The sequence below is a fragment of the Oncorhynchus tshawytscha genome, linkage group LG33 (assembly GCF_018296145.1).
Source record: "Oncorhynchus tshawytscha isolate Ot180627B linkage group LG33, Otsh_v2.0, whole genome shotgun sequence".
In the NCBI taxonomy this organism is placed as follows: domain Eukaryota; kingdom Metazoa; phylum Chordata; class Actinopteri; order Salmoniformes; family Salmonidae; genus Oncorhynchus; species Oncorhynchus tshawytscha.
The window spans coordinates 1,372,032-1,399,666 of NC_056461.1; the positions used below are offsets into that span (position 1 = coordinate 1,372,032).

Consider the following 27,635-nt stretch of genomic DNA (forward strand, 5'->3'; position numbering starts at 1 on the left):
GTACTTGTGCAAAGTTTCAGAATGATAACTTCCAAAATGAGTGTGCTACATGACATTTATCATGAAGTCACCCAGGTGTCCCACACAAGTAGCCCAAATGTACCCAAGTGGCCAAATTGGTGAAGTTATACATTTTGAATGGAATAACTATATACAAAATACCAAAATGGTATTCTAACACACCCCCTCAAAAAATTGAGAAAAAACAAGAAAAATAAATAGACATTTACAAAATAACACTTTCAATATTTGGAAGACCCTCAGTCCTCTACACAATATTATGCTGCTGATGCCAGGTGCCATAGCAGTCTCTTCTGCTGTAAAGCAGAGGGTCACCAAGCATGTGGTGCAGGTGATGGAGGACTTCATTTTGCAAAGAACACAGCGACGCCTCCATGCTGTGCCCTTTTGGCCCTAAGGCACATCTATGCCTGCAGAAATACATTTGGGCAGATGAACACCACTTGTGGCAGGAGCTGGATGAACCAGCTTCAGTGGGGGATGGACACCTTGGCACTGGGGGCTCCCATTCGGAGTCAGTGTCACTGTGAAAGAAAATGTTCAGTTAGAATATTTTCACATATGAGCCCTGTATAAACAAATATAATAAACAGATATATATAGAGTACAGGGAACATAAGGTTGAATATATTATTATAGACCTGCTAGATCTACTGTCTCATTTATATTATGACATTTCAGCTAGATCTACTGTCTCTATTATATTATGACAGACCAGCTAGATCTACTGTCTTTATATTACAACAGACCAGCTGTATCTACTGTCTCCATTTCACTTTGGCCATTGTTGTGGGCCTGCCCTCCCCTCAACAGCCTCAAATAGGCTATTTCATTTCACAACTAATATTTTATATTATTAATTTCAAACAACGGCATTAGCATGAGAAGAACTTACCAGTCCAAAACAATGTCCTCTCCCTTCAAAAAATATTCCTCCATTTGGGAATCGCTAAATGAATCGTCGTCGATCAATTTGTGTGTACATCTGTATATCTATACTTAGATTTAGCTTTCCCTGACTTAGTCGCCATACTGATTGATATTTAAACAGCTGAATATGCGCTTTACCAAAACAATGCTGTGCGTAACAAGCGTTGGTCCTTCCGGTATGAATCGTCAATGGCGAATGAACCTCTTTACACTGGAGGTTACTACATGGGTTGGTCTTCCAACACATAAACATTACATATTGCCGTTTACCTCAGCTCATTGGCTATCTACCCAGCTAGATTTCAAGACGATCAGTGGTCATTGGGTTAAAATACAGTCAATCAACGAAACAGCGGTCTTATCATTGGTGCACAATGATGTCATTACTTGATGTCTTCAAATCGGTTTCTTTCAGTCAATACGTCCCGCGAAATGACCCATCAGGTTTGGTTGTGTTACAAACAAACCAGTTGATTGCAATGAAACCAAACATGGCTGGAAAAGTCATGTTTTGTGTGTGTATTTACCTCTAATGTGTCGTCGAAAATAGAATGAGATGGAATTCACGACACAAGCGGTTCACAAAATGTTTCGTGTTCGGCTATAAAATTGGATTTTATCAAACAAAAGACCATTCATTGTATAACAATGAACATTAGGATTGCAAACAGAGGAAGATCGTCAAAGGTAAACAATTTATTTTATTGCAGTTTGTGATTTTGTTACGCCTGTGCTGGTTGAAATAGTTGTTTTTATGGGACTCTATCCTCAGATAATCGCATCGTATTCTTTCGCAGTAAATCATTTTTTCAATCTGACAACGCAGTTGGATTAGCAAGATTCTAGGCTTTCGAAACATGTAAGACACTTGTATTTTCATGAATGTTTAATATGACTATTTATGTAGCAATCACCGGGTTCTGTGCGCAGAGAGGTTAATATGTTAATAGGTTAATTCTCAGCATTGGTGGGGATGTACAGTTATTTAGTGTGCTGTTCCACACATCCATGTCCAGATGCACCCCGTTCAGACGCAGGTCCTGCGGACAGCCCTTGAAGTGTCCTTCCCATGCCTGCGTCTCCTTTTCCTCCCCGGGGAGACACCTACATAGGCCAGGTCTCCATTGTGCACCTCCACCTCAGGCACCTCGCTTATTCCGTAGCGCAGGCCGGTGTGCCCAAAGAACACTCGTCCATACTGGACCTCGATTTGGAGAAGTTGCTTCTTGCCCGTGGTCACGACGATGGGCAACGTCAGTGCATGGCTTTCGGTCAGGGAAGGACTCTCCCCTTGCCTACTTCTCCGTCCTCCCTGGGTCGCCTCAGCTGGAAGAGAGGGCCTTTGGGCTTCAGTGAGAGCAGGAAAAAAGGAGATACTGAAGTTGGTGCCGTGGAAGCTCCCGATGTCGTAGGCTCTGTAGCTCACAGTTTTCTTATGACGGTACATCCAGGAGGGGACCTCTGTCAGAGTGGAGATGGAGTTGTTATAGAAGGAAAGCAATACTATGGATGACAATCAAGCAGTCATGTGTACCTATTTCAAACAGGGTAAATCACAAATCTAGCAGTGAAGACAAAAATATTTGACAAAGAAAAATGCTTTGACAAACCCAACCACAGCCCTCAAACAAAATTGCAAATGTGGTTCCACTTTGCACTTTCCCACCTGGACAAAAGGAACACCTATGTGAGAATGCTGTTCATTGACTACAGCTCAACGTTTAACATCATAATGCCCACAAAGCTCATGACTAAGCTAAGGACTCTGGGACTAAACACCTCCCTCTGCAACTGGGATCCTGGATTTCCTGACAGGCAGCCCCCAGGTAGCAAGGGTTGGCAACAACACGTCTGCCACTGCAGGACCTGACTCCAGGGATGAGAAGCAGGTACGGGGAGTCAAACATTTATTCAGGAACAGACATAGAACACGACAGCACATGGGTAAACAAGGACATATGACAAACAATCCCGAAGCATTGAACAGAGCTAGGAAACAGACAGGTATATGGAAGGAAATTACACAAGCAATTGAGTCCACATGAGTCCAATCAAATCAAATTTTATTTGTCACATACACATGGTTAGCAGATGTTAATGTGAGTGTAGCGAAATGCTTGCTGACGCACGTGACGGGGAAAGGCAAGTGTGCTTATTGAAGGTGGCTTGAGTGCGTAATTTTGGGGAGTCTGGCGCCCTCGAGCACCAGAGGGAGGAAGAGCGGGAGCAGGTGTGACAGCCACACTGATCCTCAACACTGGGGCCCTTCAAGGGGTATGTACTTAGCCCCCCTCCTGTACTCCTTGTTCACCCACGACTGCGTTGCCGAACACGACTCCAACACCATCATTAAGTTCGCTGACGACACAAGAGTGATAGGCCTGATCACCGACAACGATGAGACAGCCTTCATAGATCTGTAGGATTTTTAAAATTGTAATCCCTTTTTAGATTACATTTTAAGGCAACAAAATGTGACAACTGTGCAAGGGGTGTGCACACATTTACTAGGCTCTCTATCTTCGACAGACTTGAAAGCATTTAAATCCCAGCACTTGACCACTGTATCTGTTTGTCAATAACTCATCTCTGCTCTTAGGATAACACTGAAAGAACGTATAGTGGACAGTAAATACAAGAGTGGTCCATTTGTACTCTCTGGTGTTTGTTTCTCTAACTAGAAAAAGGCAGTAGCATGGAGACTATTTGTGGATGCCTCTAGATAGCACAGTTGCTAATATAAAGATGCCTAGTTCATCATTTTAACCAGTTCCTTGAAAATCTCCATCAGCACTGTCATGCTGACAAAGGAATGCTTTACTGCTGACCTTTCCCAACCCATTAGAGATAATGATGAAGCCCCTAGACAGACCAGGCCTGCTGAGAAAATAAAGGAGCGTAAGAAAATAAGTACAAGAGGTGGAGTGTTTTCTCTCACACAGCGGGAGACCTATCCACAGGAGCAGAACTGAAGCTAAGGCTTAAACCAAACACTTAGTAAGGTGGTACAGTTAGTAAGGTGGTACAGTTAGTAAGGTGGTACAGTTAGTAAGGTGGTACAGTTAGTAAGGTGGCACAGTTAGTAAGGTGGTACAGTTAGTAAGGTGGCACAGTTAGTAAGGTGGTAAGGTGGTACAGTTAGTAAGGTGGTACAGTTAGTAAGGTGGTACAGTTAGTAAGGTGGTACAGTTAGTAAGGTGGTACAGTTAGTAAGGTGGTACAGTTAGTAAGGTGGTACAGTTAGTAAGGTGGTACAGTTAGTAAGGTGGTACAGTTAGTAAGGTGGTACAGTTAGTAAGGTGGTACAGTTAGTAAGGTGGTACAGTTAGGTACAGTTAGTAAGGTGGTACAGTTAGTAAGGTGGTACAGTTAGTAAGGTGGTACACTTAGTAAGGTGGTACAGTTAGTAAGGTGGTACAGTTAGTAAGGTGGTACAGTTAGTAAGGTGGTACAGTTAGTAAGGTGGTACAGTTAGTAAGGTGGTACAGTTAGTAAGGTGGTACAGTTAGTAAGGTGGTACAGTTAGTAAGGTGGTACAGTTAGTAAGGTGGTACAGTTAGTAAGGTGGTACTGTTAGTAAGGTGGTACACTTAGTAAGGTGGTACAGTTAGTAAGGTGGTACAGTTATTAAGGTGGTACAGTTAGTAAGGTGGTACAGTTAGTAAGGTGGTACAGTTAGTAAGGTGGTACAGTTAGTAAGGTGGTACAGTTAGTAAGATGGTACAGTTAGTAAGGTGGTACAGTTAGTAAGGTGGCACAGTTAGTAAGGTGGTACAGTTAGTAAGGTGGTACAGTTAGTAAGGTGGTACAGTTTAGTAAGGTGGTACAGTGGGTGGTACAGTTAGTAAGGTGGTACAGTTAGTAAGGTGGTACAGTTAGTAAGGTGGTACAGTTAGTAAGGTGGTACAGTTAGTAAGGTGGTACAGTTAGTAAGGTGGTACAGTTAGTAAGGTGGTACAGTTAGTAAGGTGGTACAGTTAGTAAGGTGGTACAGTTAGTAAGGTGGTACAGTTAGTAAGGTGGTACAGTTAGTAAGGTGGTACAGTTAGTAAGGTGGTACAGTTAGTAGTGGTACAGTTAGTAAGGTGGTACAGTTAGTAAGGTGGTACAGTTAGTAAGGTGGTACAGTTAGTAAGGTGGTACAGTTAGTAAGGTGGTACAGTTAGTAAGGTGGTACAGTTAGTAAGGTGGTACAGTTAGTAAGGTAACAGTTAGTAAGTGGTACAGTTAGTAAGGTGGTACAGTTAGTAAGGTGGTACAGTTAGTAAGGTGGTACAGTTAGTAAGGTGGTACAGTTAGTAAGGTGGTACAGTTAGTAAGGTGGTACAGTTAGTAAGGTGGTACAGTTAGTAAGGTGGTACAGTTAGTAAGGTGGTACAGTTAGTAAGGTGGTACAGTTAGTAAGGTGGCACAGTTAGTAAGGTGGTACAGTTAGTAAGGTGGTACAGTTAGTAAGGTGGTACAGTTAGTAAGGTGGTACAGTTAGTAAGGTGGTACAGTTAGTAAGGTGGTACAGTTAGTAAGGTGGTACAGTTAGTAAGGTGGTACAGTTAGTAAGGTGGTACAGTTAGTAAGGTGGTACAGTTAGTAAGGTGGCACAGTTAGTAAGGTGGTGGTACAGTTAGTAAGGTGGTACAGTTAGTAAGGTGGTACAGTTAGTAAGGTGGTACAGTTAGTAAGGTGGTACAGTTAGTAAGGTGGTACAGTTAGTAAGGTGGTACAGTTAGTAAGGTGGTACAGTTAGTAAGGTGGTACAGTTAGTAAGGTGGTACAGTTAGTAAGGTACAGTAAAGGTGGTACAGTTAGTAAGGTGGTACAGTTAGTAAGGTGGTACAGTTAGTAAGGTGGTACAGTTAGTAAGGTGGTACAGTTAGTAACAGGTGGCACAGTTAGTAGTAAGGTGGTACAGTTAGTACACTTAGTAGGTGGTACAGTTAGTAAGGTGGTACAGTTAGTAAGGTGGTACAGTTAGTAAGGTGGTACAGTTAGTAAGTTGGTACAGTTAGTAAGGTGGTACAGTTAGTAAGGTGGTACAGTTAGTAAGGTGGTACAGTTAGTAAGGTGGTACAGTTAGTAAGGTGGTACAGTTAGTAAAGGTACAGTTAGTAAGGTGGCACAGTTAGTAAGGTGGTACAGTTAGTAAGGTGGTACAGTTAGTAAGGTGGTACAGTTAGTAAGGTGGTACAGTTAGTAAGGTGGTACAGTTAGTAAGGTGGTACAGTTAGTAAGATGGTACAGTTAGTAAGATGGTACACTTAGTAAGGTGGTACAGTTAGAAAGGTGGTACAGTTAGTAAGGTGGTACAGTTAGTAAGGTGGTACAGTTAGTAAGATGGTACACTTAGTAAAGTGGTACACTTAGAAAGGTACACTTAGTAAAGTGGTACAGTTAGTAAGATGGTACAGTTAGAATGGTACACTTAGCAAGGTGGTAAATTTAGAAAGGTACACTTAGCAAGGTGGTACATTTAGAAAGGTGGTACAGTTAGTAAGGTGGTACAGTTAGTAAGGTGGTACAGTTAGTAAGGTGGTACAGTTAGTAAGATGGTACAGTTAGTAAGGTGGTACAGTTAGTAAGGTGGTACAGTTAGTAAGGTGGCACAGTTAGTAAGGTGGTACTGTTAGTACATGTTAGGTGGTACACTTAGTAAGGTGGTACAGTTAGTAAGGTGGTACAGTTAGTAAGGTGGTACAGTTAGTAAGGTGGTACAGTTAGTAAGGTGGTACAGTTAGTAAGGTGGTACAGTTAGTAAGGTGGTACAGTTAGTAAGGTGGTACAGTTAGTAAGGTGGTACAGTAAGGTTAGTAAGGTGGTACAGTTAGTAAGGTGGTACAGTTAGTAAGGTGGTACAGTTAGTAAGGTGGTACAGTTAGTAAGGTGGTACAGTTAGTAAGGTGGTACAGTTAGTAAGGTGGTACAGTTAGTAAGGTGGTACAGTTAGTAAGGTGGTACAGTTAGTAAGGTGGTACTGTTAGTAAGGTGGCACAGTTAGTAAGGTGGTACAGTTAGTAAGGTGGTACAGTTAGTAAGGTGGTACAGTTAGTAAGGTGGTACAGTTAGTAAGGTGGTGGTACAGTTAGTAAGGTGGTACAGTTAGTAAGGTGGTACAGTTAGTAAGGTGGTACAGTTAGTAAGGTGGTACAGTTAGTAAGGTGGTACAGTTAGTAAGGTGGTACAGTTAGTAAGGTGGTACAGTTAGTAAGGTGGTACAGTTAGTAAGGTGGTACAGTTAGTAAGGTGGTACAGTTAGTAAGGTGGTACAGTTAATAAGATACAGTTAGTAAGGTACAGTTAGTAAGGTGGTACAGTTAGTAAGGTGGTACAGTTAGTAAGGTGGTACAGTTAGTAAGGTGGTACAGTTAGTAAGGTGGTACAGTTAGTAAGGTGGTACAGTTAGTAAGGTGGTACAGTTAGTAAGGTGGTACAGTTAGTAAGGTGGTACAGTTAGTAAGGTGGTACAGTTAGTAAGGTGGTACAGTTAATAAGATACAGTTAGTAAGGTACAGTTAGTAAGATGGTACAGTTAGTGGTACACCTGGTAAGGTGGTACAGTTAGTAAGATGGTACAGTTAGTAAGGTGGTACAGTTAGTAAGGTGGTACAGTTAGTAAGGTGGTACAGTTAGTAAGGTGGTACAGTTAGTAAGATGGTACAGTTACAGTTAAGATGGTACAGTTAGTAAGGTGGTACAGTTAGTAAGGTGGTACAGTTAGTAAGGTGGTACACTTAGTAAGGTGGTACAGTTAGTAAGGTGGTACAGTTAGTAAGGTGGTACAGTTAGTAAGGTGGTACAGTTAGTAAGGTGGTACAGTTAGTAAGTACAGTTAGTGGTACAGTTAGTAATGGTACACTTAGTAAGGTGTACAGTTAGTAAGGTGGTACAGTTAGTAAGGTGGTACAGTTAGTAAGGTGGTACAGTTAGTAAGATGGTACAGTTAGTAAGGTACAGTGGTACAGTTAGTAAGGTGGTACAGTTAGTACAGTTGGTACAGTTAGTAAGGTGGTACAGTTAGTAAGGTGGTACAGTTACACTTAGTAAGGTGGTACAGTTAGTAAGGTGGTACAGTTAGTAAGATGGTACAGTTAGTAAGATGGTACAGTTAGTAAGATGGTACAGTTAGTAAGATGGTACAGTTAGAAAGGTACAGTTAGAAAGGTACACTTAGTAAGGTGGTACAGTTAGAAACGTACACTTAGTAAGGTGGTACAGTTAGAAAGGTGGTACAGTTAGTAAGATGGTACAGTTAGTAAGATGGTACAGTTAGTAAGATGGTACAGTTAGAAGGTTAGGGTACAGTTAGTAAGGGTGGTACACTTAGTAAGGTGGTACAGTTAGTAAGGTGGTACAGTTAGTAAGGTACAGTTAGTACAGTTAGTAAGGTGGTACAGTTAGTAAGGTACAGTTAGTAAGGTGGTACAGTTAGTAAGGTACAGTTAGTACAGTTAGAAAGGTACACTTAGTAAGGTGGTACAGTTAGTAAGGTGGTACAGTTAGTAAGGTGGTACAGTTAGTAAGGTGGTACAGTTAGTAAGGTGGTACAGTTAGTAAGGTGGTACAGTTAGTAAGGTTAGGGTACAGTTAGTAAGTATTAGGTACAGTTAGTAGGTGGTACAGTTGGTACAGTTAAGGTGGTACAGTTAGTAAGGTGGTACAGTTAGTAAGGTGGTACAGTTAGTAAGGTGGTACAGTTAGTAAGGTGGTACAGTTAGTAAGGTGGTACAGTTAGTAAGGTGGTACAGTTAGTAAGGTGGTACAGTTAGTAAAGGTACAGTTAGTAAGGTGGTACAGTTAGTAAGGTGGTACAGTTAGTAAGGTGGTACAGTTAGTAAGGTGGTACAGTTAGTAAGGTGGTACAGTTAGTAAGGTGGTACAGTTAGTAAGGTGGTACAGTTAGTAAGGTGGTACAGTTAGTAAGGTGGCACAGTTAGTAAGGTGGCACAGTTAGTAAGGTGGTACACTTAGTAAGGTGGTACAGTTAGAAAGGTGGTACAGTTAGTAAGGTGGTACAGTTAGTAAGGTGGTACAGTTAGTAAGGTGGTACAGTTAGTAAGATGGTACAGTTAGTAAGGTGGTACAGTTAGTAAGGTGGTACAGTTAGTAAGGTGGTACAGTTAGTAAGGTGGTACAGTTAGTAAGGTGGTACAGTTAGTAAGGTGGTACAGTTAGTAAGGTGGTACAGTTAGTAAGATGGTACAGTTAGTAAGGTGGTACAGTTAGTAAGGTGGTACAGTTAGTAAGGTGGTACAGTTAGTAAGATGGTACAGTTAGTAAGGTGGTACAGTTAGTAAGGTGGTACACTTAGTAAGGTGGCACAGTTAGTAAGGTGGTACAGTTAGTAAGGTGGTACAGTTAGTAAGGTGGTACAGTTAGTAAGGTGGTACAGTTAGTAAGGTGGTACAGTTAGTAAGGTGGTACAGTTAGTAAGGTGGTACAGTTAGTAAGGTGGTACACTTAGTAAGGTGGTACAGTTAGTAAGGTGGCACAGTTAGTAAGGTGGTACAGTTAGTAAGGTGGTACAGTTAGTAAGGTGGTACAGTTAGTAAGGTGGTACAGTTATTAAGGTGGTACAGTTAGTAAGGTGGTACAGTTAGTAAGACAGTTAGGTACACAGTTGGTATGGTACAGTTATACAGTTAGTAAGGTACAGTTAGTAACAGTTAGTGGTACAGTTAGTAAGGTGGTACAGTTAGTAAGGTGGTACAGTTAGTAAGATGGTACAGTTAGTAAGATGGTACAGTTAATAAGATGGTACAGTTAGTAAGGTGGTACAGTTAGTAAGGTGGTACAGTTAGTAAGGTGGTACCGTTAGTAAGGTGGTACAGTTAATAAGATTGTACAGTTAGTAAGGTACACTTAGTAAGATGGTACATTTAGAAATGTACACCTGGTACAGTACAGTTAGTAAGATGGTACAGTTAGTAAGATGGTACAGTTAGTAAGATGGTACAGTTAGTAAGATGGTACATTTAGTAAGGTGGTACAGTTAGTAAGGTGGTAGGTGGTACAGTTAATAAGATGGTACAGTTAATAAGGTGGTACAGTTAGTAAGGTGGTACAGTTAGTAAGGTGGTACAGTTAATAAGGTGGTACAGTTAGTAAGGTGGTACAGTTAGTAAGGTGGTACCGTTAGTAAGGTGGTACTGTTAGTAAGGTGGTACAGTTAATAAGATTGTACAGTTAGTAAGGTACACTTAGTAAGATGGTACATTTAGAAATGTACACCTGGTAATGTGGTACATTTAGTAAGATGGTACAGTTAGTAAGATGGTACAGTTAGTAAGATGGTACAGTTAGTAAGATGGTACAGTTAGTAAGATGGTACAGTTAGAAAGGTACAGTTAGAAAGGTACACTTAGTAAGGTGGTACAGTTAGAAAGGTACAGTTAGAAAGGTACACTTAGTAAGGTGGTACAGTTAGTAAGGTGGTACAGTTAGAAAGGTACACTTAGTAAGGTGGTACAGTTAGTAAGATGGTACAGTTAGTAAGATGGTACAGTTAGAAAGGTACACTTAGTAAGATGGTACAGTTAGTAAGATGGTACAGTTAGAAGTTAGGTACACTTAGTAAGGTGGTACAGTTAGTAAATGGTACAGTTAGTTAAAGATGGTACAGTTAGTAAGATGGTACAGTTAGTAAGATGGTACAGTTAGTAAGGTGGTACAGTTAGTAAGGTGGTACAGTTAGTAAGGTGGTACAGTTAGAAGGTGGTACAGTTAGGGTACACTTAGTAAGGTGGTACAGTTAGAAAGTTAGGTACACTTAGTAAGGTGGTACAGTTAGTAAGAGGTACAGTTAGTAAGATGGTACAGTTAGGTGGTACACTTAGTAAGGTGGTACAAGATGGTACACTTAGTAAGGTGGTACAGTTAGTAAGGTGGTACAGTTAGTAAGGTGGTACAGTTAGTAAGATGGTACAGTTAGTAAGATGGTACAGTTAGTAAGGTGGTACAGTTAGTAAAGGTACAGTTAGTAAAGTACAGTTAGTAAGGTGGTACAGTTAGTAAGGTGGTACAGTTAGTAAGGTGGTACAGTTAGTAAGGTGGTACAGTTAGAAAGGTACACTTAGTAAGGTGGTACAGTTAGAAAGGTACACTTAGTAAAGTGGTACAGTTAGTAAGATGGTACAGTTAGAAAGGTACACTTAGTAAGGTGGTACAGTTAGTAAGATGGTACAGTTAGTAAGATGGTACACTTAGTAAGGTGGTACAGTTAATAAGGTGGTACAGTTAATAAGGTGGTACAGTTAATAAGGTGGTACAGTTAGAAAGGTACACTTAGTAAGGTGGTAGAGTTAGAAAGGTACACTTAGTAAAGTGGTACAGTTAGTAAGATGGTACAGTTAGTAAGGTGGTACAGTTAGTAAGGTGGTACAGTTAGTAAGGTGGTACAGTTAGTAAGGTGGTACAGTTAGTAAGGTGGTACAGTTAGTACAGTTAGTAGTTAGTAAGATGGTACAGTTAGTAAGGTGGTACAGTTAGTAAGATGGTACAGTTAGTAAGTAAGGTGGTACAGTTAGTAAGGTGGTACAGTTAGTAAGGTGGTACAGTAAGATGGTACAGTTAGTAAGGTGGTACAGTTAGTAAGGTGGTACAGTTAGTAAGGTGGTACAGTTAGTAAGGTACAGTTAGTGGTACAGTTAGTAAGGTGGTACAGTTTAGTAAGTTAGTAAGTGGTACAGTTAGTAAGGTGGTACAGTTAGTAAGGTGGTACAGTTAGTAAGGTGGTACAGTTAGTAAGGTGGTACAGTTAGTAAGATGGTACAGTTAGTAAGGTGGTACAGTTAGTAAGGTGGTACAGTTAGTAAGGTGGTACAGTTAGTAAGGTGGTACAGTTAGTAAGGTGGTACAGTTAGTAAGGTGGTACAGTTAGTAAGGTGGTACAGTTAGTAAGGTGGTACAGTTAGTAAAGTGGTACAGTTAGTAAGGTGGTACAGTTAGTAAGGTGGTACAGTTAGTAAGGTGGTACAGTTAGTAAGGTGGTACAGTTAGTAAGGTGGTACAGTTAGTAAGGTGGTACAGTTAGTAGGTGGTACAGTTACAGTTAGTAAGATGGTACAGTTAGTAAGTGGTACAGTTAGTAAAATGGTACTGGTACAGTTAGTAAGGTGGTACAGTTACAGTTAGTAAGATGGTACAGTTAGTAAGATGGTACAGTTAGTAAGATGGTACAGTTAGTAAGGTGGTACAGTTAGTAAGGTGGTACAGTTAGTAAGGTGGTACAGTTAGTAAGGTGGTACAGTTAGTAAGGTGGTACAGTTAGTAAGGTGGTACAGTTAGTAAGGTGGTACAGTTAGTAAGGTGGTACAGTGGTACAGTTAGTAAGGTGGTACAGTTAGTAAGATGGTACAGTTAGTAAGGTGGTACAGTTAGTGAAGTTAGTAAGGTGGTACAGTTAGTAAGGTGGTACAGTTAAAAGGTGGTACAGTTAGTAAGGTGGTACAGTTAGTAAGGTGGTACAGTTAGTAAGGTGGTACAGTTAGTAAGGTGGTACAGTTAGTAAGGTGGTACAGTTAGTAAGGTGGTACAGTTAGTAAGGTGGTACAGTTAGTAAGGTACAGTTAGTAAGGTGGTACAGTTAGTAAGGTGGTACAGTTAGTAAGGTGGTACAGTAAGATGGTACAGTAGTAATGGTACAGTTAGTAAGGTGGTACAGTTAGTAAGGTGGTACAGTTAGTAAGGTGGTACAGTTAGTAAGGTGGTACAGTTAGTAAGGTGGTACAGTTAGTAAGGTGGTACAGTTAGTTAGGTGGTACAGTTAGTGGTGGTACAGTTAGTAAGGTGGTACAGTTAGTAAGGTGGTACAGTTAGTAAGGTGGTACAGTTAGTACAGGTGGTACAGTTAGTAAGGTGGTACAGTTAGTAAGGTGGTACAGTTAGTAAGGTGGTACAGTTAGTAAGGTGGTACAGTTAGTAAGGTGGTACAGTTAGTAAGGTACAGTGGTACAGTTAGTAAGGTGGTACAGTTAGTAAGGTGGTACAGTTAGTAAGGTGGTACAGTTAGTAAGGTGGTACAGTTAGTAAGGTGGTACAGTTAGTAAGGTGGTACAGTTAGTAAGGTGGTACAGTTAGTAAGGGTACAGTTAGTAAGGTGGTACAGTTAGTAAGGTGGTACAGTTAGTAAGGTGGTACAGTTAGTAAGGTGGTACAGTTAGTTACAGTTAGTAAGGTGGTACAGTTAGTAAGGTGGTACAGTTAGTAAGGTGGTACAGTTAGTAAGGTGGTACAGTTAGTAAGGTGGTACAGTTAGTAAGGTGGTACTTTAGTAAGGTGGTACAGTTAGTAAGGTGGTACAGTTAGTAAGGTGGTACAGTTAGTAAGGTGGTACAGTTAGGTACAGTTAGTAAGTGGTACAGTTAGTAAGGTGGTACAGTTAGTAAGGTGGTACTGTTAGTAAGGTGGTACAGTTAGTAAGGTGGTACAGTTAGTACACTTAGTAAGGTGGTACAGTTAGATAAGGTGGTACAGTTAGTAAGGTGGTACAGTTAGTAAGGTGGTACAGTTAGTAAGGTGGTACAGTTAGTAAGGTGGTACAGTTAGTAAGGTGGTACAGTTAGTAAGGTGGTACAGTTAGTAAGGTGGTACAGTTAGTAAGGTGGTACAGTTAGTAAGGTGGTACAGTTAGTAAGGTGGTACAGTTAGTAAGGTGGTACAGTTAGTAAGGTGGTACACTTAGTAAGGTGGCACAGTTAGTAAGGTGGTACAGTTAGTAAGGTGGTACAGTTAGTAAGGTGGTACAGTTAGTAAGGTGGTACAGTTAGTAAGGTGGTACAGTTAGTAAGGTGGTACACACTTAGTAAGGTGGTACAGTTAGTAAGGTGGTACAGTTAGTAAGGTGTTAGTAAGATACACTTAGTACACAGTTTAGTAAGGTGGCACAGTTAGTAAGGTGGTACAGTTAGTAAGGTGGTACAGTTAGTAAGGTGGTACAGTTAGTAAGGTGGTACAGTTAGTAAGGTGGTACAGTTAGTAAGGTGGTACAGTTAGTAAGGTGGTACAGTTAGTAAGGTGGTACAGTTAGTAAGGTGGTACACTTAGTAAGGTGGTACAGTTAGTAAGGTGGTACAGTTAGTAAGGTGGTACAGTTAGTAAGGTGGCACAGTTAGTAAGGTGGCACAGTTAGTAAGGTGGTACTGTTAGTAAGGTGGTACACTTAGTAAGGTGGCACAGTTAGTAAGGTGGCACAGTTAGTAAGGTGGTACTGTTAGTAAGGTGGTACAGTTAGTAAGGTGGTACAGTTAGTAAGGTGGTACAGTTATTAAGGTGGTACAGTTAGTAAGGTGGTACAGTTAGTACAGTTAGTAAGGTACAGTTAGTAAGGTGGTACAGTTAGTAAGGTGGTACACTTAGTAAGGTGGCACAGTTAGTAAGGTGGCACAGTTAGTAAGGTGGTACTGTTAGTAAGGTGGTACACTTAGTAAGGTGGCACAGTTAGTAAGGTGGCACAGTTAGTAAGGTGGTACTGTTAGTAAGGTGGTACACTTAGTAAGGTGGTACAGTTAGTAAGGTGGTACAGTTATTAAGGTGGTACAGTTAGTAAGGTGGTACAGTTAGTAAGGAGGTACAGTTAGTAAGGTGGTACAGTTAGTAAGGTGGTACAGTTAGTAAGGTGGTACAGTTAGTAAGGTGTTAGTAAGGTGGTACAGTTAGTAAGGTGGTACTGTTAGTAAGGTGGTACACTTAGTAAGGTGGTACAGTTAGTAAGGTGGTACAGTTATTAAGGTGGTACAGTTAGTAAGGTGGTACAGTTAGTAAGTTAGTGGTACAGTTAGTAAGGTGGTACACTTAGTAAGGTGGTACAGTTAGTAAGGTGGCACAGTTAGTAAGGTGGTACTGTTAGTAAGGTGGTACTGTTAGTAAGGTGGTACAGTTAGTAAGGTGGTACAGTTATTAAGGTGGTACAGTTAGTAAGGTGGTACAGTTAATAAGATGGTACAGTTAATAAGATTGTACAGTTAGTAAGGTGGTACAGTTAGTAAGGTGGTACAGTTAGTAAAGGTGGTACAGTTAGTAAGTGGTACAGTTAGTAAGGTGGTACAGTTAGTAAGGTGGTACAGTTAGTAAGGTGGTACAGTTTAGTAAGGTGGTACAGTTAGTAAGGTGGTACAGTTAGTAAGGTGGTACAGTTAGTAAGGTGGTACAGTTAGTAAGGTGGTACAGTTAGTAAGGTGGTACAGTTAGTAAGGTGGCACAGTTAGTAAGGTGGTACAGTTAGTACAGTAAGTGGTACTGTTAGTAAGGTGGTACAGTTAGTAAGGTGGTACAGTTAGTACAGGTGGTACAGTTAGTAAGGTGGTACAGTTAGTAAGGTGGTACAGTTAGTAAGGTGGTACAGTTAGTAAGGTGGCACAGTTAGTAAGTTAGTAAGGGTACAGTTATTAAGGTGGTACAGTTAGTAAGGTGGTACAGTTAGTAAGGTGGTACAGTTAGTAAGGTGGTACAGTTAGTAAGGTGGTACAGTTAGTAAGATGGTACAGTTAGTAAGATGGTACAGTTAGAAAGGTACACTTAGTAAGGTGGTACAGTTAGAAAGGTGGTACAGTTAGTAAGATGGTACAGTTAGAAAGGTACACTTAGTAAGGTGGTACACTTAGTAAGGTGGTACAGTTACAAAGGTGGTACAGTTAGTAAGGTGGTACAGTTAGTAAGGTGGTACCGTTAGTAAGGTGGTACAGTTAATAAGATTGTACAGTTAGTAAGGTACACTTAGTAAGATGGTACATTTAGAAATGTACACCTGGTAAGGTGGTACAGTTAGTAAGATGGTACAGTTAGTAAGATGGTACAGTTAGTAAGGTGGTACATTTAGTAAGGTGGTACAGTTAGTAAGGTGGTACAGTTAGATAAGATGGTACAGTTAGTAAGGTGGTACAGTTAGTAAGGTGGTACAGTTAGTAAGGTGGTACAGTTAGTAAGGTGGTACCGTTAGTAAGGTGGTACAGTTAGTAAGGTGGTACAGTTAGTAAGGTGGTACACGTTAGTAAGGTGGTACAGTTAGTAAGATTGTACAGTTAGTAAGGTACACTTAGTAAGATGGTACATTTAGAAATGTACACCTGGTAAGATGGTACAGTTAGTAAGATGGTACAGTTAGTAAGATGGTACAGTTAGTAAGATGGTACAGTTAGAAAGGTACAGTTAGAAAGGTACACTTAGTAAGGTGGTACAGTTAGAAAGGTACAGTTAGAAAGGTACACTTAGTAAGGTGGTACAGTTAGAAAGGTACACTTAGTAAGGTGGTACAGTTAGAAAGGTGGTACAGTTAGAAAGGTGGTACAGTTAGTAAGGTGGTACAGTTAGTAAGATGGTACACTTAGTAAAGTGGTACAGTTAGAAAGGTACACTTAGTAAGATGGTACAGTTAGTAAGATGGTACAGTTAGAAAGGTACACTTAGTAAGGTGGTACAGTTAGTAAGATGGTACAGTTAGTAAGGTGGTACAGTTAGTAAGGTGGTACAGTTAGTAAGGTGGTACAGTTAATAAGGTGGTACAGTTAGAAAGGTACACTTAGTAAGGTGGTAGAGTTAGAAAGGTACACTTAGTAAAGTGGTACAGTTAGTAAGATGGTACAGTTAGAAAGGTACACTTAGCAAGGTGGTACAGTTAGTAAGATGGTACAGTTAGTAAGATGGTACAGTTAGTAAAATGGTACAGTTAGTAAAATGGTACAGTTAGTAAGGTGGTACAGTTAGAAAGGTGGTACAGTTAGAAAGGTGGTACAGTTAGTAAGGTGGTACAGTTAGTAAGATGGTACAGTTAGTAAAATGGTACAGTTAGAAAGGTACACTTAGTAAGGTGGTACAGTTAGTAAGCTGGTACAGTTAGAAAGGTACACTTAGTAAGGTGGTACAGTTAGTAAGGTACACTTAGTAAGGTGGTACAGTTAGTAAGATGGTACAGTTAGAAAGGTACACTTAGTAAGGTGGTACAGTTAGTAAGATGGTACAGTTAGTAAGATGGTACAGTTAGAAAGGTACACTTAGCAAGGTGGTACATTTAGAATGGTACACTTAGTAAGGTGGTACAATTAGTAAGGTGGTGCAGATGGTACAGTCAGTAAGGTGGTACAGTTAGTAAGGTGGTACAGTTAGTAAGGTGGTAGAGTTGGTAATATGGTACAGTTAGTAAGATGGTACATTTAGAAAGGTACACTTGGTAAGGTGGTCCAGTTAGTAAGATGGTACAGTTAGAAAGGTACACTTAGTAAGGTGGTACAGTTAGAAAGGTGGTACAGTTAGAAAGGTGTTACAGATGGTACAGATAGTAAGGTGGTACAGTTCGTAAGGTGGTACAGTTTGGTAGAGTTAAGATGGTAGAGTTAGTAAGATGGTACAGTTAGTAAAGTTAGTAAGGTGGTACAGTTAGTAAGGTGGTAGTTAGTAAGGTGGTACAGTTAATAAAATGGTACAGTTAGTAAGGTGGTACAGTTAGTAAGGTGTTACAGATGGTACAGATAATAAGGTGGTACAGTTAGTAAGGTGGTACAGTTAGTACGATGGCACAGTTAGTAAGATGGTACAGTTAGTAAGATGGTACAGTTAGTAAGGTGGTACAGTTAGTAAGGTGGTACAGTTAGGTACAGTTGGTACAGTTAGTAAGGTGGTACAGTTAGTAAGGTGGTACACTTAGTAAGGTGGTACAGTTAGTAAAATGGTACAGTTAGTAAGGTGGTACAGTTAGTAAGGTGGTACAGTTAGTAAGGTGTTACAGATGGTACAGTTAATAAGGTGGTACAGTTAGTAAGGTGGTACAGTTAGTACGATGGCACAGTTAGTAAGATGGTACAGTTAGTAAGATGGTACAGTTAGTAAGGTGGTACAGTTAGAAAGGTGGTGCAGTTAGTAAAGTGGTACAGTTAGTAAGGTGGTACAGTTAGTAAGGTGGTACAGTTAGTAAGGTGGTACAGTTAGTAAGGTTGTACAGTTAGTAAGGTGGTACAGATGGTACAGTTAGTAAGGTGGTACAGTTAGTAAGATGGTACAGTTAGTAAGGTGGTACAGTTAGTAAGGTTGTACAGTTAGTAAGGTGGTACAGATGGTACAGTTAGTAAGGTGGTACAGTTAGTAAAATGGTACAGTTAGTAAGGTGGTACAGTTAATAAAATGGTACAGTTAGTAAGGTGGTACAGTTAGTAAGGTGGTACAGTTAGAAAGGTGGTGCAGTTAGTAAAGTGGTGCAGTTAGTAAGGTTGTACAGTTAGTAAGATGGTACAGATGGTACAGATAGTAAGGTGGTACAGTTAGTAAGGTGGTACAGTTCGTAAGGTGGTACAGTTAGAAAGGTGGTGCAGTTAGTAAAGTGGTGCAGTTAGTAAAGTGGTGCAGTTAGTAAAGTGGTGCAGTTAGTAAGGTGGTACAGTTAGTCAGATGGTACAGTTAGTCAGATGGTACAGTTAGTAAGGTGGTACAGTTAGAAAGGTGGTACCGTTAGAAAGGTACACTTAGTAAGATTGTACAGTTAGTAAGGTGGTGCAGTTAGAAAGCTGGTACAGTTAGTAAGGTGGTACAGTTAGAAAGGTGGTACAGTTAGAAAGGTGGTACAGTTAGTAAGGTGGTACAGTTAGTAAGGTGGTACAGTTAGTAAGGTGGTACAGTTAGTAAGGTGGTACAGATGGTACAGTTAGAAAGGTGGTACTGTTAGTAAGGTGGTACAGTTAGTAAGGTGGTACAGTTACTAAGATGGTAGAGTTAGTAAGATGGTACAGTTAGTAAGATGGTACAGATAGTAAGGTGGTAGAGATAGTAAGGTGGTAGAGATAGTAAGGTGGTAGAGATAGTAAGGTGGTAGAGATAGTAAGATGGTAGAGTTAGTAAGATGGTACAGTTAGTCAGGTGGTACAGTTAGTCAGGTGGTACAGTTAGTAAGGTGGTACAGTTAGGTGGTACAGTTAGTAAGGTGGTACAGTTAGTTAGATGACATCATCAACAACAGGACAATAAACATAATCATTCAACTCTGCCAAAACTCATTAGCTCTGCACAATTTTCACCATTATTTTTGGCACGCCCACATTGAATAAAATGAAATCGTCCCGCTGTGTATGATGTCACCTTGCTTAGTGCACCTTTAATGTGAACAAATTATGGCATAGTGAATGAAGTACAGTGGTTCTTCCTTCAAAAGTTACGTGTTTGTCGTGACCGTTTGTGGAAGATGGTGGCATTCTGTCATTGCACCACACTATCACAAGGGGGAGTTAGAATGCTGATCTATCGGTAGTCTGAACTGTGGCAATTAATGGAGGTGTTTTCAGTCTGAGAGTCTCTCTTCTCTGGCACTGAAGTCCTGCATCAGGCAACAACAACAAACAGTCGGTGGTCCTGGAGTTGAGAGAGAACTTGGGTAAATACAATGGGGGAAATTCACTTGACATGTGGACTGACGATTTTACAAAAAATAGGCACGGTGGGTTTTTGGTTTATCTCCCTCTAAAAATAGAAATAAATCATTATAAATAACAAACTGGCTTTATTTACACATTAGTAAGACTCTCCCCCCATGTTCAAGAGAATGTAATCTGAATAAAGGGAAAAAGGCCAATCGCTCACTTTTGGTTGTTTGTAATGAAATAATCTCCAAAATATTGTTATTTTTTAAACAAAGCGATTATTATTATTAACCCTGCATTATAATGATATAAAAGCCCTTTAGATATTCTCACAGATCAGATTTGCTCTAGCGAAAAAAATGTAGAATCCTCCAATCCTCTAAATGTAATTATTGGCGGAGAGTCAGGTCATTGGCAGAGAGTCAGGCGGCATTGACGGAGTTGAAGAGGGCGAAAAACGAGATGGATTAACAATCCATGCCAGGCAAACATGCAGATTATTATTTCAACTACATTTTACTTGCAACAAGTTCGATTGGGTTTAAATCAGGAGAACAACATGTAGAGATTTTGAACATATTTTTAGATATACTGTAGACCTACCGTAGGTGACATGAGACTCATTAGTGTTGAGTATTGTGCTGTTAAAAATGTTGTAGGTCTTATTTAATTATTTAGTTTACTCCATAAAGGTCTACTTACTCTGCTGGAATCTTGACCCAGTTTATGCCCTCATTTGCAATGCAAACCATAATGAATGGTAATAAATGGAACTGGTAATGAAACTGGTAATAAATGGAAGTGTCAGAGTCGTGTGTATAGGTGGCAGGGAAGTCTGGCGCGGGGGAATCAAACTTAGTGGAATGGAGTTGTTTAATGACTTTAAACAAAACATAACTCCAAACTATGAATAATATAAAACAAAGTGGATACGAGGACATGTCGCGCACCAATACAAACACAAAATCTGAACAACAAACAATCTCTGACAAAGACATGAGGGGAAACAGAGGGTTAAATACATAACAGGTATTGAATGGGATTGAAGAGGTAAGTGGAACGGGGAAAAAGTTAGGAACTTCTGTCGTCCCTGGAGGCCTTTTGAAAACACGTTTTCACAAGGGCTATTAGCAGGACAATAGACATGATGTGGTCTCAAAAACACCTCTCTGACATAGGGTCCAGTATATCTGTTGATGATGAATGTGCTCGGGCTGATTCCGGTGTGAGTATCTGGCCCAAATCTGCCCCAAATATATTACTTGGGCCGATTCCGGTGTCAGTTATCTGGCCCAAATGTATTACTCAGGTCGATTGTGGATACTCTCTGGCAGATGATTACAAGGGCTGTTTTATATAATTAACATTTTATTATTTATTTATTTTTGCTATTTTCTCATTGTTTCTGTGATTAAAAAAATACAATTAACATTTAAATTAAATTCCTGTTTAAGTAGTATTAATATCACTATAATAATAAATAAATATCACTGAATGACAAAGCATGGAGACTAGACTTGATAAATCAATCAGATTTTATTTTAAAATGTTAGGATTATTTTGCTCTTCACTCGCAGTCAATTAATAACCTAGGCCTACTCCCGGCCGGTCCACACAAGTTTCTTCAACTCTCTTCTGTCTGTGATTAGAGCGATGTTGATTGCCTTTACAGATCGCTCATCTTCAACCATCATATATATATTTCATTAATCATATGTTTATTTCATGGATCCATAACGAATTACTATGGGAATAGTATCACTGAATGACCTGTGGTCAATTATTTCAGCACCGTTTCACGCTGATCTGAGACCAGCATGGAGACTTGTCTTGATAAAGAAATCAATGAGATTCAAAACAAGAGGACACACATGGTTAATGTTCTGGAATTTAAAAAAATATTGTAACAATGATATATATGTCTTAACAAGCCTTTCCATAAGTCTACTAAAGGTTCTTCAACTGTCTTCTGACTGTGATTAGAGCGACGTTGATTGCTTTTGCCGATCGCTCATCATCTTCAACCATCAGTGAGTTGATCTCAGTGTCCAACAAATGCATTGTTTTAAGTACTCTAAATCCAGATTTACCGCAACAACAAAAATGCATCAACCCCTACAAACATTTACATTTTTATTAACCCTGCATTGTAATTGTAATGCAGATGTTTATTTCATTATGGATCCATCACGAATTACTAGGGCAATAAATATCACTGAATGACGTGGTCAACTATTTCAGCACCGTTTCCCGCTGCTCCGAGATGGCAGGGGCTGTAGGTAGCCTAGTGGTTGGGGCGGCGGGTAGCCTAGTGGTTAGAGTGTTGGACTTGTAACCGAAAGGTTGCAAGATCGAATCCCCGAGCTGATAAGGTACAAATGTGTCGTTCTGCCCCTGAACAAGGCAGTTAACTCACTCTTCCTAGCCATCATTGAAAATAAGAATTTGTTCTTATCTGACTTGCCTAGTAAAATATATATTTTTTTAAAGCATGGGGACTGGTATTGATGAATCAATGAGATGTTTATTTTCCTGAGTGTTTCCTTTTTGTTGGAATAATTCATGAATTAAAATCAATCCCATATGCTATGTTATAGTAGTACATTCTCTCGTACAGCCAACATTAAAAAAGTCAAATGCTTCTCAAAGATGCCCTCTGGTGGTCAAACTAGCACTAACTAGCATTAATGGCTGATACTTAAATAACGTGCCATAGAATTCTGCAGCACCATGCAAGCTGGGCTGCAGTATGACAACTTTTAAAGGAAGAACCACTGTACTATGAGACCTGAATCTTGCTGATACATTTAGTTAAGAAACATTAACATGCAAAGCCTCAGATCTCCCTCCACACTGGAAGAAGTGTTAGGCAGAGGTGTGAATGATGAAAAGGCGGAACAGCGTACCTGTGAAACCTCACTCACTTCGTACTGGTCCTTCTTATTGATGCAGGTTCCGTTATTCTCACGGGGCCATGAGGCACACTCATTGATATCAATCTCGCAGTTGTAGCCCTGGAAACTGAGCCAAGCCCATCCATGTAGATAGCCCCATTCTGGCGAGGGTGCGATGCAAACGCGTCCACGTCCTCTTCACAAGGATCCTCTTCGAACCTCAGTGGCAGTCGAATCCAAGTCCCATTGTTTAGACATGGCTCGTCAATGCAGTCGGTCACTTGCTGTTGGCAGTCCTCTCCTCCGTAGCTGAGCATACGTCACACAGTTTGTCGCAGTCTTTGCCCATGTAGCGGACCTCGTCGCGAGGAGAGCAGAGGTACGTGTAGTTATCCATGGTGTCCACACAGGTATATCCCTGAGGAGAAGAATAGGAGATGGTTATTGTTGTGCAAAATGATGGGACAGTTCTGGATGGCAGCAATGCTTGATTGAAACATTATACAGTATAATAATACCCTAATACAGTTGAGATGGCATAACAAGTCATTCCAACTTTTATTTGTCATAAGTCACATTTGAGAGCCGTTTACATGTTTGGAGGGATAAGTTGGTGTGATGGTCTGTTATGACATCATGATATGGGGTGACGTCAGTGCACTTCTGAATGTCTCCCATAAAGCCACACTGTGCTGGCACAATGTTGTTTATTGAGTTTCACTCTTAATGTGAATCACAACCATCTTTGGTCCACATTGTAGGCCATTTGGTTTTGATACAAAAACATTGGCAAAAACAATACATATTATTGTTATATATACAGTACCAGTCAAAAGTTGACACACCAACTCATTCAAGGGTTTTTCTTTATTTTTAGAATGTTTTATATTGTAGAATAATAGTAAAGACATCAAAACTATGAAATAACACCTTTTGGAATCATGTACAGTAGTAACCAAAAAAAGTGTTAAACAAATCAAAATATATTTTGATTCTTCAAAATAGCTTTGCCTTGTTTGCTAAGTAATTGTTGTGCTAAAGCTCCAGGAGAGGGGAGAGGTGTCTGGCTTGAATTCCAGCCATGAACCCTTGATGGGTAGAGCAGATAAAACGCATATCAGATGCGTGGTCTGCAGGCTATCAAGTAGAGCAGATAAAACACATATCAGATGCGTGGTCTGCAGGCTATCAAGTAGAGCAGATAAAACGCATATCAGATGCGTGGTCTGCAGGCTATCAAGTAGAGCAGATAAAACGCATATCAGATGCGTGGTCTGCAGGCTATCAAGTAGAGCAGATAAAACGCATATCAGATGCGTGGTCTGCAGGCTATCAAGTAGAGCAGATAAAACGCATATCAGATGCGTGGTCTGCAGGCTATCAAGTAGAGCAGATAAAACGCATATCAGATGCGTGGTCTGCAGGCTATCAAGTAGAGCAGATAAAACGCATATCAGATGCGTGGTCTGCAGGCTATCAAGTAGAGCAGATAAAACGCATATCAGATGCGTGGTCTGCAGGCTATCAAGTAGAGCAGATAAAACGCATATCAGATGCGTGGTCTGCAGGCTATCAAGTAGAGCAGATAAAACAGATGCATATCAGATGCGTGGTCTGCAGGCTATCAAGTAGAGCAGATAAAACGCATATCAGATGCGTGGTCTGCAGGCTATCAAGTAGAGCAGATAAAACGCATATCAGATGCGTGGTCTGCAGGCTATCAAGTAGAGCAGATAAAACGCATATCAGATGCGTGGTCTGCAGGCTATCAAGTAGAGCAGATAAAACGCATATCAGATGCGTGGTCTGCAGGCTATCAAGTAGAGCAGATAAAACGCATATCAGATGCGTGGTCTGCAGGCTATCAAGTAGAGCAGATAAAACGCATATCAGATGCGTGGTCTGCAGGCTATCAAGTAGAGCAGATAAAACGCATATCAGATGCGTGGTCTGCAGGCTATCAAGTGTCCAGTCCACAGGTGAGATATATGGGGGTGGATAACTACTGGTTAGCGTGCTTCTCCAGGTTGTTAGCTTGGCTAAACATGATCCATTACTACCTCTTCCTCTCATTTAACACTTCAACACTTTCTTCTCAGGAAGTGTGTCAGAGAGCTCTGACAAAAAAAATCGAATCCCACATATTCTAATCCATGTTTACTACAGTACATTACGTTCATTCACACAATGCAGTTTTTATGATGCACATTGTCATTGACTGGCAAGACTTTTTCACAATCATGCAATTATCACATAGGGATACATCCAGTACAATGATACTTGTATGATCACAATCACTATCAAAACTCAACTTTGGCAGTTAATAACTTGACTGTCATCAAGTTTGAATTGGTTGTGTTTTCTACAGACAACGGAAAGAAAATCTGCATCACTGAATGTATTGTGCTCGACCCATCTCCAGCCAGACCCCCCTCCTGGCTGGGGCTTTTGGGGCCCTTTGTATGTACATGGAACCGAATGGAACAGGAAGCTTTGGGAGGGGGTATTTTCTGTCCATCTATCTCCCTGCACCAGCCAATCGTGTGAGCCCAGTGTGAAATCAGTCCCCATTCCACAAATTGAACAGATCCCAATCCAAACAAATTCCCCCCATCCCCCACCTCCACCGGCCAACCCACCATCCCAACCATTCCATGGCCTCACATCCATGCCCCACACTTTGATCAGTGTTCTGTTCCGAAATGAGAGAGGGAGGAATGTTGCAGACACTGGTGGTGTGGAACATGAGCTAAGATATTTACCTCGTCTCGCACACAACGTTAGTGATGTTGGCTAGAAGTTGGCCAGATTGTCCTTTGGGACAGAGTTATACAGTAGGTGGATCAACCCAACAACGTTTGGCTGGGAGCACGGTTGGAAACGGTTTGAGCGTCATTCTTTTTATAGCTGCGTCTGACAAATGGCCTTGGACATAAGCTCTTAAAATCCATGCCAGATGAATTGAGGCCGCTCTGAGTGCAAAAAGGAAGGGTGCAACTCAATATTAGGAAGAACATCCTGATCATCCTAATTGTGTAAATACAGACATTTTCATTTTGAAAGGACTGTGGGTCGGTAGCACTATGTTGTGTTTTTTAAATACAAGAATGTAAGGAATGCTGTAAGTAACACTGATGACTTTCACTACAAGTTTTCAAGCCTCAAAAAGGTGAACCTTTTAAAAGTAGCATGAAAGCTGAGTGAGAGTTCCCCACACCACCTTCACTGAGCTCTATTCTCTATCAGCACCATGGACCACTTGATAAGAATCATGGTACCATGGACAGAACCACACCACTTGATAAGAGTTAAGTTCTGTGTCTTGGGTTGTGTTCCCCTGCTCAGACGTTACCAGATCTTACAACGCCTGAATAGGTACAGTGCCTCGCAAAAGTATTCATCCCCTTGGCGTTTTTCCAATTGAAATGGATTTTTATTTGGATTTCATGTAATGGACACAAAATAGTGAAATGAAAAAAATAACTTGTTCAATAAAATTCAAAACAGAAAAGTGTTGCGTGTATATATATGTATTCACCCCCTTTACTATGAATCCCCTAAATAAGATCTGGTGCAACCGAATAATTCCACCTGTGTGCAATCTAAGTGACACATGATCTGTCACATGAGTTCAATATATATATATACACCTGTTCTGAAAGACAGAGGCTGCAACACCACTAAGCAAGGGGCACCATCTGGTTAGATGAAACTAAAATTGAGCTATTTGGCCATCAAGGAAAACGCTATGCCTGGTGTAAACCCAACATCTCTCATCACCCAGAGAACATCATCCCCACAGTGAAGTACTGTGGTGGCAGCATCATACTGTGGAGATGTTTTTCAGCGACAGGGACTGGGAAACTGGTCAGAATAGACGGAATGATGGATGGCGCTTAAATACAGGGATATCCTTGAGGGAAACCTGTTTTAGTCTTTCAGAGATTTGAGACTGGGACGGAGATGCACCTTCCAGAAGGGCAATGACCCTAAGCATACTGCTAAAACAACACTTGAGTGGATTAAGGGGAAACATTTAAATGTCTTGGAATGGCCTTGTCAAATCCCAATCTGTGGTATGACTTAAAGATTGCTGTACACGAGCGGAACACATCCAATTTGAAGGAGCTGGAGCAGTTTTGCCTTAAAGAATGGGCAAACATCCCAGGGGCTAGATGTGCCAAGCTTATAGAGATACCCAGAGACTTGCAGCTGTAATTGCTGCAAAAGGTGGCTCTACAAAGTATTGACTTGTGGGGCGAATAGTTATGCATGCTCAAGTTGTGTTGTCTTATTTCACAATATAAAAATATTTTGCATCTTCAAAGTGGTAGGCATGTTGTGTAAATCAAATGATACAAACCCCCCCAAAAATTCATTTTAATTCCAGGTTGTAAGGCAACAAAATTGGAAAAATGCCAAGGGGCTCTGTATTTTAGCTAACTACATATGTTCAGTGAATTTTTGCATGTAAATCTTGGTGGGGCAAGCACATTTATTTTTAAGCATGCCAGCAGTCATTACACTACACAAATGTGGTTTCTACTGATAATTGAGATGTACGAACTATGGTATAAGAGGACGAAAAGCGGATAAGAGGCAATCGGTAATTTTGATCAAGCACTAGGACAGACGTAGTCATTACCATTTGTTCAGGACTTTTTAAAATGTACAGCGACAGAATTCAGAACATGGGCCGTTCTTACAGACACCAAGTCAGAACCGTAGGATAAATAAAGGGGGCATAAGCAGACAATGATCTCTTACAATATTCTATGACAGACTATAGGCCACATGTGCACCACAAAGTCAAATCAAATTTTATTGGTCACATACACATGGTTAGCAGATGTTATTTGGAGTGTAGCGAAATGCTTGTGCTTCTAGTTCCGACAGTGCAGCAATATCTAACAATTCCACAACAAACACCTAATACACACAAATCTAAGTAAAGGAATGGAGTAAGAATATATAAATATATGGATGCGCAACGTCAGAGCGGCATAGGCTAAGATGCAATAGATAGTATAAAATACAGTATATACAAATGAGATGAGCAATGGGGTGGCAGGTAGCCTAGTAACCGGGGTGGCAGGTAGCCTAGTAACCGAAAGGTTGCAAGATCGAATCCCTGAGCTGACAAGTTAAAAATCTGTCATTCTGCCCCTGAACAAGGCAGTTAACCCACTGTTCCTAGGCCGTCATTGGAAATAAGTATTTGTTCTTAACTGACTTGTCTAGTTAAATAAAGAAAATAAAGAAAAAATGCAAGATATGTAAACATTATTAAAGTGGCATTATTAAAGTGTTCCATTTGCTAACCCCATCATCTCCTGGTCGAGGATAACAATCACCGCCTGGGGACCAGGATGCCAGTGGAGGGTCCTGTGAGTGTCCTCCAGCCCATCAATCTGTCCTCCCATATCATTAGCCCTGTGTTTTGGGACGTCAATGTGAACATCCA

At 40.6% G+C, this 27,635-nt stretch overlaps 1 pseudogene; it reads right to left on the reverse strand.

Moving 5' to 3' along the window:
- Positions 1–24,841, reverse strand: part of LOC112244573 — a 34,029-nt pseudogene extending 9,188 nt beyond the window's left edge.
- Between the last annotated feature and the right edge of the window lie 2,794 nt (positions 24,842–27,635).